Source organism: Entelurus aequoreus, linkage group LG16 (assembly GCF_033978785.1).
Source record: "Entelurus aequoreus isolate RoL-2023_Sb linkage group LG16, RoL_Eaeq_v1.1, whole genome shotgun sequence".
In the NCBI taxonomy this organism is placed as follows: domain Eukaryota; kingdom Metazoa; phylum Chordata; class Actinopteri; order Syngnathiformes; family Syngnathidae; genus Entelurus; species Entelurus aequoreus.
In genome coordinates, this window is record NC_084746.1 from 51,658,064 (window position 1) to 51,670,659 (window position 12,596).

Sequence of the window (12,596 nt, forward strand, 5' to 3'; positions counted from 1 at the left end):
GTTTTTTTTAAAAGTCAAACTCAAATATAAATTGATGTGTTTTGGCAACACCAAATTGGCCCTGGTGTGTGAATGTGAGTGTGAATGTTGTCTGTCTATCTGTGTTGGTCCTGCGATGAGGGGGCGACTTGTCCAGGGCGTACCCCGCCTTCCGCCCGATTGTTGCTGAGATAGGCTCCAGCACCCCCCGCCACCCTAAAAGGGATAAGCGGTAGGAAATGGATGGATGGGAGTGTTACAATAATTATGTATAAGTTATCACACAACTTATTTTGACTTGCCATTTTTCATCCTAATTGTGGGGATTGAAGAAGATTGAAGAGGAACCCCGCAACATTTACTAAAACAAATGTTTCATATTTTTTCGTGGAAAATAACAATTTTAACATCATTCAAACATAAATGTTTTACATTTCCCAAATCTACTCCATATATATATATATATATATATATATATATATATATATATATATATATATATATATATATATATATATATATATATATATATATATATATATATATATATATATATATATATATATATATATTAAAATCAAATTAGATTTTAATTCGATGCATATTTTGTAGTGTAACAATTTCATGGAAAATACTTTGTTCAACTATTTTATTTTTTAAGTGCAAAATAAAACTTTTAAATAGTGCTGTCAAATTATTATTGTTTCAAATCAGATTAATCACACTTTCTAATTTGGATTAATCTGTTACGTTCTTGCGTGGTGCAGAACTAAAGGCCAGAGGGGGAATCAGAGGCCAGATAGCAGTTTACCAGTCTTAATAATATAGGAAGGAGTAGACAAAAAGTGATGGTGGTGAGGGAGGAAGCACACAATGGAAAAATACCTGAACTGGTAGGTACACCAGGGAGCAGCTGGGCATACCAAGCCAAAACGAGTACAAGCCTTGGTGGAGGCATCATGTGCCAGGAATAATAGCACCTCCCAGCTGCGCCACTAATCACACCAAGTAGTACTGGTCCTGATTAGTGGCCGATGTGCCCAACAGCCATACCACCAGTAGATCGCCCCACTGCAGGAAGGAGGAGAGGAAGAGGAAGAGAGAGGGGTGGGTTGAGGTTAAGGGACCAGCAACCCACATCCAAGATGTCCTTGACTGTGAATGTGGGGTGATCGTTGATAAGCCTAGGAGGAGGAAGTGGCACTTCAGGAGGGCTGAGGTAACTCGAGTATACAGGGTTGGTGCGAGAGATGTTGAAGACCGGGTTGCATTTACAGTTCAGCGGAAGGCTAAGGTTGACTGATTCCAATAATGGGGTATGGGCCGACAAATCCAAGGGTCAGCTTCTTGGACTCTGTAGTAAGCGGCTGACCAAGTCGAGGGCTGCTGATGGCAGACGCACCAGATGGCCACCTCAAGATCCTGGTTGGTACATTCAGTCTGACTGTTACTCTGGGGGTGGTAGCCACAGGATGGACATTGTGATGCCCTTAAGGACCTGCGGGATGTCCCCGATACTAACAAATAAAACGGAGGGCCCCTGTCAGAGACCAGCTCCGTGTGGATGCAATGAAGTTGGAAAACCTGCTCCACCAGCAGCTGGGCTGAACTCCAGTGCCCATGGTAGCTTGGGGAGTGCCACAAAATGAGCCATTTTGTAGAACCGGTCAATGATGGTAAGGATAGTTGTGTTGCTGTTAGAAAGAAGCAGACCGGTAACAAAAGTAAAAGGCAAAATACGACCACGGTCCAGTAGGAATGGGTGGAGGGAGGAAATGTCCCGATGGAGCTCAATGGGACGCCTTTTCCTGGGCGCAGACCGAACAGATCTTTTAACGTCCGCTCGTAAAGTAGGCCACCAAAAGCGCTGGACAAGTAGGAATATTGTACGACTGACTCCAAGGTGACAGGATATCTTGGAACTATGGCGCCAACATAGTACATTGAAGCGCAGCCTGGGGATAACAAACGGACACCCCTCTAGAGGTGCAGCAGACTTGAGGGTGTCCCTGACGTGCTTCTCGATGTCCCATTACGATCCCCCAAGGATGCAGGACTGGGGTATGATTGGCTTCAGTAAAGTCTCATCAGTGGGACGGGACAGTGCATCCAACTGTATTCTTAAAGCCAGGGTGGAAGGTGATGGTGAAGTTGAATCGTGTGAGGAATAGAGCCCATCTGACTTGATGTGGGTTGAGTCTCTAAGCGGTTGCAGAGGTTTTTGTGGTCTGTGTGGACGATGAGCAGTAGCTGAGCCCCCTCCAGCCAGTGCCTCCACTCCTGAAGGGTCAAGGCTACAGTCAGTAGTTCCTTGTTGCCAATGTCGTAATCACGCTCAGCAGCAGTCAGGCGACGAGAGAAGAAAGCGCAGTAATGCCTTCTCTGATTGATGGCGGAACACTGGGAAAGGATGGCCTCCACGCTAGAATTGTACTACAACCTGAATCTTGGCAGTTTCTACAATTAACCCCTGGGAACGAAATAGAAGTGGCGTAGAAATCAGAGTGTACAAGAGGGAAAAGGTACTTATTTTTGACTGTAACTTGTTTGAGGGTACGATAGCCAATGCAAGGCCGTTGTAATTTGTCCTTCTTTTCGATAAAGAAAAAACTGCAACTACAGGAGTCGACGAGGGGCGAATAATATCGGCCGCTAGTGAGGAGGAAACATATTCTTCTAAAGCCTTCTGCTCATTTTTGGACGCATCGAAAAGACAAGAGGACGGTAATGGGGAACCTGCCAGGAGGTTAATGCCACAATTATATGGACAATGAGGGGGGCGTGACAAAGCCTTATCCTTACTAAACATTATCTTTAAATCGTGGTAAGCTGCTGGTACTGTGGAGAGGTCAATGATCTCAAGCGGTGGCAAGTGATTAAGAGAGGGTGGATGAGCAGCAGAGCAAAGACAACACAAGTGGCAGGTGACGCTCCAGGTAAGGATAATGGAAGCTAACCAATCAATGAGCGGGTTATGTTTGAGCAGCCAGGTTAACCCAAAAATAACAGGAGCAGGGCAGGGAGGCAATATAAAAAAGTTTAGTGACTCATGATGATTAGCAGATAACTGGAGATCTTGTGAGCCAGTTTGGTGAGTTATTCATGCTAGGAGAGGCCCGTCAAGAGAAAAATACTTTTTAGGTTCCCTTAACTCAATACAGGGAATAGTACAAATTTCTGCAGAAGCGGCATCAATAAAATTATCATCAGCACCAGAATCAATGAGGGCGAAATCCCAGGGGAGCAAGAGCGCGTTCCGTAACGAGAGGCTCTCGTGGGGCGTGTTTGACAGCGAGAGAGAGAGTGTTTAGCTTCGCCGCAGTAGAAGCCGTCAACGTCAATCTCGTTCCGCAGATGTGAGCCGGCAGCCACAGAGTTGCATGGGATCCTCCACATCCCACGCAGGGGTAGCATAGGTCGTCGGTGGTGGACCAGCCTTGGTGAAGAGAGCGTTGGAATGGCTCTTCCGGGTAGCCATCGGAGAGCTTCCTCACCGGAGCTCAAACTCCTCCGCTTCATCCCACAACCGCTTGTCAATACGCACAGTTAGCTCGATCAGGTCATCAAGACTAATGGGGAGAGCCAGCAGGATCAAACTCTTGCGAATATTCACTGCCTGTCCAAGATAAAAAGCATCCAGGAGAGCCAAAGAGTTCCAATCGCTTTTGGCCGCCTTTGTGCAAAACTCAATGGCCTTATTTAGAGACTCGCCGCTGGCCCTAACACAGCTTAAAGAGAGAACATTCTGCTTCTTGGCCTGGAGGGTTTTGCAAAAAAATTTAGAGCAGAGCTTTGGAGAACACGGGAAATGACAAGATGGTGACGGTATTGCAGTTCCCCTTTGCCGTTGCCCATGCTACCGCTCGCCCAGTGAGGTGGGAGACAGCAAATGCCACCTTTGCCCGCTGGGTTGGTAGAGTCGCGGCTTGCAGCTCAAAGTGGATCTGGCACTGGGTCAGTAACTGCTGTTTGTCATTTGTATCCCCAGAAAATCTCTCCAATCGGACCGGGATGGCCTAAGCCTGAACCAACGCGCTGATTAAGATGATGACGGTATCAGCCCCGGGATTTGGCTGGGAGCAGGCAAGCAGAGTGCTGAGGCGGAAGCTAAGGCTGTCCATCATCGGCAAGTCCTTGGAGGCTCATGCCAATTACTTTTAGCTGCTCCTCCTGCTGAAGGAGCCTGGCAGCGCAGTGCCAACTTGATGGGGCCCATTTCTGCGGCTTCCATCTCTCTGGCCGGTTGCAACTGTTACATTCTTGTGTGGTGCGGAACCCAAGATGCAGAAGCAGAGGCCAGATAGCAGTTTAAAGCATTTTAATCCAGGAAGAGGGTAAAAAAAAAAGTGATGGTGGTGAGGGAGGAAGCACATCATGGAAAGATATCACAAAATAACTCAACTGGTAGTTACACTGGGAAGCAGCTTGGCATACCACGCAAAGGGGAGACGCCAGTGACGGAACGAGTGGAAGCATCACGAGCCAGGAATAATACTCAGTGAGGAAGTCGGATTGTTGCTGAGGAATAGAATCACAGAGCATGTGAAACCGGCGCCTCCCCAGGTAACAAGGGAACGTTATGTGAACGTTAGAACGTTGTGGCATTGTTCTGGGAACGTTCGTTTATAACGTTCAAAGAACGTTTGGTTGTGGACTTCTTGCTTGGTTAGCAGAACGTTAGCCAAGAACGTTTGGCTAGAACGTTTAGGGAACTGTTTAGGAACATGCTATTTACATCTGTTTTTATGCTATATTGTCAGGAATAACACTCAAACAGAAATTTCAACAGAATTAATTATTTATTTGTGATAGTGATTTCAACAGAAATCATTCTTTATTAGTGATATAATACAAAAATTGGGACGGCGTGGCGAAGTTGGTAGAGTGGCCGTGCCAGTAATCGGAGGGTTGCTGGTTACTGGGGTTCAATCCCCACCTTCTTCCATCCTAGTCACGTCCGTTGTGTCCTTGGGCAAGACACTTCACCCTTGCTCCTGATGGGTGCTGGTAGCGCCTTGCATGGCCATCAGTGTGTGAATGTGTGTGTGAATGGGTGAATGTGGAAATACTGTCAAAGCGCTTTGAGTACCTTGAAGGTAGAAAAGCGCTATACAAGTATATACTTGTATAGCGCTTTTCTACCTTCAAGGTACTCAAAGCGCTCTGACATATAACCCATTTATCATTTCTCATTTATAAATGGAATGGAATGCAGTGGTCTTGGTCGTGCGCGTCAGTGTATCCTGCCCCTTCTTGGTTCTCTTCCTGGAAGTAAATCCATCCATCCATCTTCTTCCGCTTATCCGAGGTCGGGTCGCGGGGGCAGCAGCCCAAGCAGGGAAACCCAAATCCTGGAAGTAAATAATTATCACAAATACAACAAAGACAGCACTTGAATGTAGATTAATTGAATTGAATTAAAACATTGGCATAATTACTTTATCATTTACCTCTCATCTCACTCTGCTCTTTTGCTTGTTTCTTTTTCCTTTTTTGTCCTCCCTCTTAATTCCTCCTCTTCTCCTGCAAGTAGTTATAATTGCACATTCAAAAGACATGCAGTGGAACTTCAATAAAATGGAATTCAAAATTGGGATATCTTCTCTTCTCCGTACCTCAAATTTTGAACCTCCCTTTCGAAAAGTGGCCAGTTTCAGGACCTCTCCAAGCTCACAATCCACTTCAGCTGTGGTCGTCTGCTTGGAAACACCCCTGCATGCCTCTGCAATCACCAGCACAATTTAGAATTCCCTTTAGAATAAATACTGTAATAATAACAGCGAGATCGACCTTGTGAGCATACATGCAACATATGTTCAAAGATGCAAACCTATTATTAACACTTACTATTTATTATTCTGTAAAGGGGCAAGTCCTCAAACGCCACTTTTCCTGTCTTTCCACGGAGGCCAAGCTGCTCCAGGACTTTGTGGCAATTTTCCTCAGCATTGTCCTCACCGTGTCTGCCAAATTCTGCCCACCAAGAGCAGTAAGAGCTTTCACCTATACAAATAAATAAACAACAATATTGTACTTGATTAGAAATTGTTTTTTTGATAACTGAGCAAGATATTTTTGCAGTGGGGAATTAAAACTAATTACCAACTGCTTTCTGAGCAGAAGATCAGTGTCGAGCCGTTCACAGAAGGCCTTCAGCTGCTCAAGAGTCTCGAAAGGCTGATCAATGAGATCTTGAACATCTACAGATTCTGGCCCCACAGACCAGCCCTCTCAGCATGCGCATCATTTCTCCCTGGTTCTCAAGTATATTTGGAACTTTCATGTTCAACTGGAAAACTGCAAAGACAACAAAAGTCAAAGAGGTAATTCATATTACTGCCCGTTGTAACAGCCTGTTTAACACCACCTATCAACAGTTAAATAGCCAACTAACGTTCACTGTCAAGGGCATTCCTGCGGTCTGGTACTGACTCGTACTGGCTGGAGTGGTCTGGTACTGGCTTGAGCGGTCTGGTACTGGCTTGAGCGGTCTGGTACTGGCTTGAGCCGGATGCATTCCTGTCTGGACTGAGCCTGGAAGTGCTGCTTCTCGCTGGGCTGTGAGGTCGGCCTGGATGCCTTGGAGTGGTCTGGTATTGGCTGGTACTGGCTGAAGTGGTCTGGTACTCGCTGGAGATTGGAAAGTTAAAGGTTGGGAGCTCTGGCAGTGGGGGTGCCTGGACGAAGATCTGTGTTTTCTCTTTTCTGCACTTCTTTTTTGGCCGAATTTCCTCTTCATCTAAACCAACGAAGACAAAAAAATGTATGCACCACTAAGTAGTATTTGAGTATTGTAAGTAAACAGTCTTTGAAAAGTGACTATACCGTCAGCATCAAACACATCTTCCTCATCGTTTCTATAACGTTCAGGGGTGATGTGGCTCCGTTTGGTTAACACTTCTTCTGGGCTCGAAAACATTTCAGCTTGTTTTTCGTATTGAAGGGCCTTGTCAAAGTCTTCTGCAAAATTTCAAAGTATGCCGATGACTCAAGATGAATTTAACTTATGTTGTTTAAAATATACATGTTATGACTTAGACAATATTCCCTTACCAGTCAATGTTTTCCTGAAAACCCGAATTGGCAGCCTCTCCCAGAATTGTTTGTCAGGAATCTCAGCTTTCCGGATTCTGGAGTGGGTAGGATTTGGCCTTGGTCAACAGCAGAAGGTATTCTGAAGATAAAATAATCATGATGAATGACATAATAATAATAATAAGCTACAATATTATGCCTATGCACAGTACTTTTCAGAAAAAGTAATAACCTTTCCATTATCTTCTGTCCATTTGGTTGGGACAACAGCAACTGAATGTTCACCAAGGAACTAAACGACCACAAAAGAAGGAGCCATCTGGAAAACATCCATCCATCCATCCATCCATCCATTTTCTACCGCTCATTCCCTTCGGGGTTGCGGGGGAATCAGATAATATTACCATTTCAATACTGCATCAAAGGGTTATTTATGAATCCTGATACAGTTAGTCAGTTATTCTTAGTCTGCACACCCTCTTCTGGTTAGACATGCTCCAAGCAGACCTTCTATACCAGGGGTCACCAACCTTTTTGAAAGCAAGAGCTACCTCTTGGGTAGTGATTAATGCGAAGGGCTACCAGTTTGATACACACTTAAATAAATTGCCAGAAATATCCAATTTGCTCAATTTACCTTTAACTCTATGTTAATATTAATCATTAAAGATATTTATCTTTGTTGAAACACTGATCATCTTAATGATTTCTCACAATAAATATATTATATTTTATATATATTATATATATATATATCCTAGTCACTGCAGTTGTGTCCTTGGGCAAGACACTTTACCCACCTGCTCCCAGTGCCACCCACACTGGTTTGAATGTAACTTAGATATTGGGTTTCACTATGTAAAGCGCTTTGAGTCACTTGAGAAAAAGCGCTATATAAAATGTAATTCACTTCACTTCACATATATAGAAACAGATAAATATCAAAATGCAACACTTTATATTTATATTTTCTCTAAGTGCACATTTTTCAAATTGAACATTTTCAAATGATCACTTCTAAGACAGTCTTGTGAAATCACAATATCCCATTTTATTTAGCTAGCTAGCCACTAACAATTTTTAACAAATCATGAATTACTTTGCACCATGTTTGTACAAATAATAACTCATGTAAAATACAAAAGTCAACTCTCAAATTTTTTAAATAAATCATGTCGCACTTTGAACTAGACACCAAATCTGTTATCTGTTTCTTTGTCAGTTAGTGAAGACCAAGTCTTTGAAATATTTTCTTGGATTTTCAAATTCTATTTGAGTTTTGTCTCTCTTAGAATTAAAAATGTCGAGCAAAGGGAGACCAGCTGCTAGTAAATAAACCAAATTTAAAAAATAGAGACAGCTATTTGAGCTATTTGTAGAACAGGCCAACGGGCTACTCATCTGGTCCTTACGGGCTACCTGGTGCCCGCGGGCACCGCGTTGGTGACCCCTGTTCTATACTTACTACTGGTTATTGATCTGTTCAAAATTCATGCAGTAACTCCATGAATATGCTATGGAAAATTATTGTTTAACTAAACTACAAATAAATCCACCCTTCTTCAGAAGTCATTCGTTGGTCTTTGGTCAGTTTGGAAACTTTATAACAGCCAACCTGCACGAGAAATGTATGCTAGTTAGCGCCGGCGCATGGCGCGCATTTATACACAACGCTAAAACCGTAAAATGGTCTGACATTAATCATGTAGGTTGGAAATTGTTATACAAAAACGTGCTTCGTATTTCACTCTTTCTATACTTACTTGTGATAAATGGATGGCGCACCAAATTGCTTTAAAATCGGGATTCTGGAAGTAGTTAGCCTTCGTCCTTCTTTGTCTCACGGAGCAGCTTCAATTGTGCATGCGTGCAGTCTTCTTCTCCTTCTTCTTCTTCTTCTTCTGATTTTTATGGCGGTTGGCAAGCAACCTTGTGTGTGCATTACCGCCACCTACTGTGCATGCAGCCTTGACTCAGCCGGCGTCAGATTGTTCACAAAACACAACACTTTCGCAGAAAGTTAGGGAAACGTTACAACATACTGTATAAAAAGTAAATTTGCAAAAAAAAAACCACTTATAAAAGCCTAATAGTTGCTGTTTCCATTGCAGGCAAATTATATTTGGTTTAGATGAGAACGTTCTAAGAACGTTCTTAGAACATAATTAAAAAAAACAACATATTTTTTAATATGTTCTAAGACCGTTCTTAGAACGTACTTTATTTTTTGATATGTTCTAAGAACGTTCTCATCTTGCATAACCAAAAGAGAACCATAAGGGAACGTGACGTTAACGTTAGGTGTTACCTGGGTCCCAGCTGTCACCAATCACACTAAATGCTGATTAGTAGCCGGTGTGCCCAAATGCCATGCCACCAGTGGATCGCCCCACGACAGGACAGAGAGCGAGGGAGTGAGCACATCAGGCAGAAGTCAATCATCACATAATCATGATTAATCACAGGTTATTACTCATGTTCATAATTCAAATTAACTTGAAAAACATCCCAATATTATATATTATATACAGTAATGCAATTTAATTGCTTGGATCTAAATGAAATCATGCCGGGCTCATTGAATTTGTGTGGGGGTCAAGCAGCGTCTGTTCTCAATGGGTACTAGGCACCATTGAACCTTTCTAAAAAAAAAAAAAAGCTCTATGCTTGTGTTGTTTTCGGCTGTACGAATAGCAAAAAGCCTAAACGTTTCTTCAGAGTTCCTCAAGATAAAATCAAGAAGGGCAGAAGAGTGCAACATTTTAGACAAAGTGGCAAGCACTCCGCTCCAAGGGAGCAGAGTTGAAGTGACCACTTTGTTAAAGGTTTGTTTGATATATTTGTTATATACCTTACTCATTTAGTATTTCCCATTGAACTATTACCTTGAGATTGTTTGTATTTTATTTTCAACAAACAGAAACCAGAAAGTCAGGGTCAATGATACTTTGTCAGGAAAGGTACTTTTACATCTGCCTTCTTGTTTATTTTGTACATAAATGCGTCAGAGTACCTATGACAACAGAACAAAATTCTAATATGGTGATGATTCAGTACTTGTTAGTTTGTTAAATAGATATGCGGTCACTAGGGATGATACTCGAAACCGGTTTTCCCGGTTGTTTGATAAGAAAAGAACCGAGTCCTCGGACTCGAATCCCTTTTTGAGAACCGGTACCCGTTATCGAGACCACTATAGTAAAGGAAAAGAGTTGATTCTTTATTCGAATCCCGTCCCGACCAGAAATGCTCCGTGGGACATCACAATAAATCAGTCACGTAGCTCAGTCATTAGGCGCAGATAGCGAAAGCAGGAAAACAATGGACGGGAAAAAGCGCTCCAAGGTGTAATAAAGTTCAAAACAAAAGCTATCATCCATCGAATAACTTTACTGAGAGATTTGAGCAGGGTAAAACACATGACGAACACTTTTACGACCAACCGGAAACATAGCAACCAAGCTAGCAACGCACCTCCTTTACGGCAGCTGTCGCAACGTTCTTAAAACAACCGCAGCACATACATATATATACAACACATCTCCCTTTTTTAACTTTTGTTTTTCTTTCCTTGTAAACAAAACAAAATCACACTGTAGATGTGTTGTCTGTCTAATTATAAATAATGCAGACGAGGCGTGTTGGCTGAGTTCTTGATGTTTACTTTCACAGCGTGGCAACATGCAACACTTTTCGGGGCTACCGCGCATGCTCGTCACTCCCGTTGCATGCTGGGTAGTGTAGTTGTTATATTCTCTCGCTCATAACATTTTTCCCCTATAAAGAAATAATGTTAACTCAATAAAGTGTATTTCTTTTTTTAGCTTTAACTTTTCATTTTTTAGCATTGTAACCACATTTGCAAACAACTTTTCTCTTCATAGAATGTTCTTTCAATAAAGAAATAAAGTGCAAAAATGTCAAAGCATCATAACAAACAGTTATGTTCCAATAGCAGCAGAAGTGCACTTTTTGGAGAGCTGTATTATTTTCAGTTTTGTGCCCAAGGGACTGATTTTATTTAACACTATATTATTATTTATACACCTATAGTGATCACAGAGACAGCTTGTTTTTGTGTTACTGTATATATTTGTTTCTCTGAAAAATCCCACTTAATATACTTTGGGTAACAACAGTCAACGTTTATTTATTTTATTTTATTTTTTTAGGTGGGTAACAGTCAATATTTATTTATTTATTAGATTTTATTTTTTTATTATATAATAAAAGTGAGCTTTTGTTAAACCAAATTTTGTGTGTTTTTTTCCATATACAACAACCTATCTGGACTCCATAAGAGAATCGATAAGGAATCGGTTCGATAAGAGGATTCGATAATAGGCTCGAACTCGATAATTCCTTATCAAACATCATCCCTAGCGGTCACGGGTATCAGTTGTCGGGTGCTAATAGCCGCTGTTTGTTTACATGGAAGCGTCCACGCAAGACCCAAGGATGAATCATGAAATGCAACCTTCATCATCATCGGCGGTAACTCGAAGCGAGTATGACGATCCTCCTGGTAGGGGTGTATCCCTTTATGGAGGATGCCAGTGCGTGACTTTGTTTAACGTGGGGAGACTGATGCACAGACAGTCACCACACGATCCTTGGCAAATCCGGGTCAGGGTCCAGTGGCATGGAGTCCAAGACGACTGGAGACCATTTTCTGCTGTAGCCTTCATCCGCCATCCCAGCCGTTGTGACGCAATCATCCTCCGCCTGTTCCACCGTTGAGGTCTTGGGTTATTATTTCCCCATAACTGGGCCCACATGGATGTGGGGGTGTCTTCATCCGCCATCGCAGCCGTTGTGGTAGTTCTTACATCTACCGTCTTCGGCCTGCTCCGCCATTGAGGTCTTCACCGTATCCCTGGCTAGGGGGCAGTCAGGTACTAGACCTTTGCCAAGGGCCACCTGGGGTAACAGTAGTAAAGGGGTTAACCTCCTAGTGCCCCAAGACCCCATAGAGGAGCCTCCACTGCCGGATGCACTTTAATGTCATGCCCAGGACACAGATACAAATACACAGACACAATGCAACCTTACCCGAGCAAAAACGATGCATACTCGATCCGGGAAAGTTTTGATACCAATTTCCTTGACTCAGTCGCACACAGAGAAGTTGTAGACCTCAATGCTTCTCCAAGTTTTCATCTATTTTGTCGTGTAGAATGACGTCGTAGCACAAGACAGTTCGACATGTCTGGGAACGCCGCCGACGGATCATCCTTGATAATCCTCAACGAATATTGTTTTTGATAAAAGATCGGGATCTATTCCATTGCATAGTTGTTGTTTTTTTTTGCTCGCATCTGCTTTTTCCAGAAAGATCGAGGCCCCTTGCGTACTCAAGAATTTGCACGCTGCTTGCCGCTCAACAGCCACCTTGGCTTGGTTGACCACCACCTTTTTTTCACGGCCAGGAAGAAGTCACGTGACGGATTACAAGCAATTGTCAGAATGTCATACAGGAACTTTTTTTTTTAATCTTTTGCTTGAATGCAAATAATTTCTTTGCTCAAAACTGGTTAACAGGTTTGTCCAAAATCAAGTCAGGGTGAATTTTGAAGTGGAAT

At 42.7% G+C, this 12,596-nt stretch overlaps 2 long non-coding RNA genes across 2 annotated transcripts; both read right to left on the reverse strand.

Moving 5' to 3' along the window:
• Positions 1 to 5,145: 5,145 nt before the first annotated feature.
• Positions 5,146 to 5,703, reverse strand: LOC133631408 (uncharacterized). The gene is made up of 3 exons (XR_009821461.1): positions 5,595 to 5,703; positions 5,430 to 5,502; positions 5,146 to 5,330 (listed from the first exon to the last, which is right to left on the reverse strand). It is a non-coding gene; the product is annotated as an uncharacterized LOC133631408 (long non-coding RNA).
• A 678-nt stretch (positions 5,704 to 6,381) lies between these two features.
• LOC133631407 (uncharacterized) lies at positions 6,382 to 7,132 on the reverse strand. The gene is made up of 3 exons (XR_009821460.1): positions 7,033 to 7,132; positions 6,805 to 6,939; positions 6,382 to 6,718 (listed from the first exon to the last, which is right to left on the reverse strand). It is a non-coding gene; the product is annotated as an uncharacterized LOC133631407 (long non-coding RNA).
• Between the last annotated feature and the right edge of the window lie 5,464 nt (positions 7,133 to 12,596).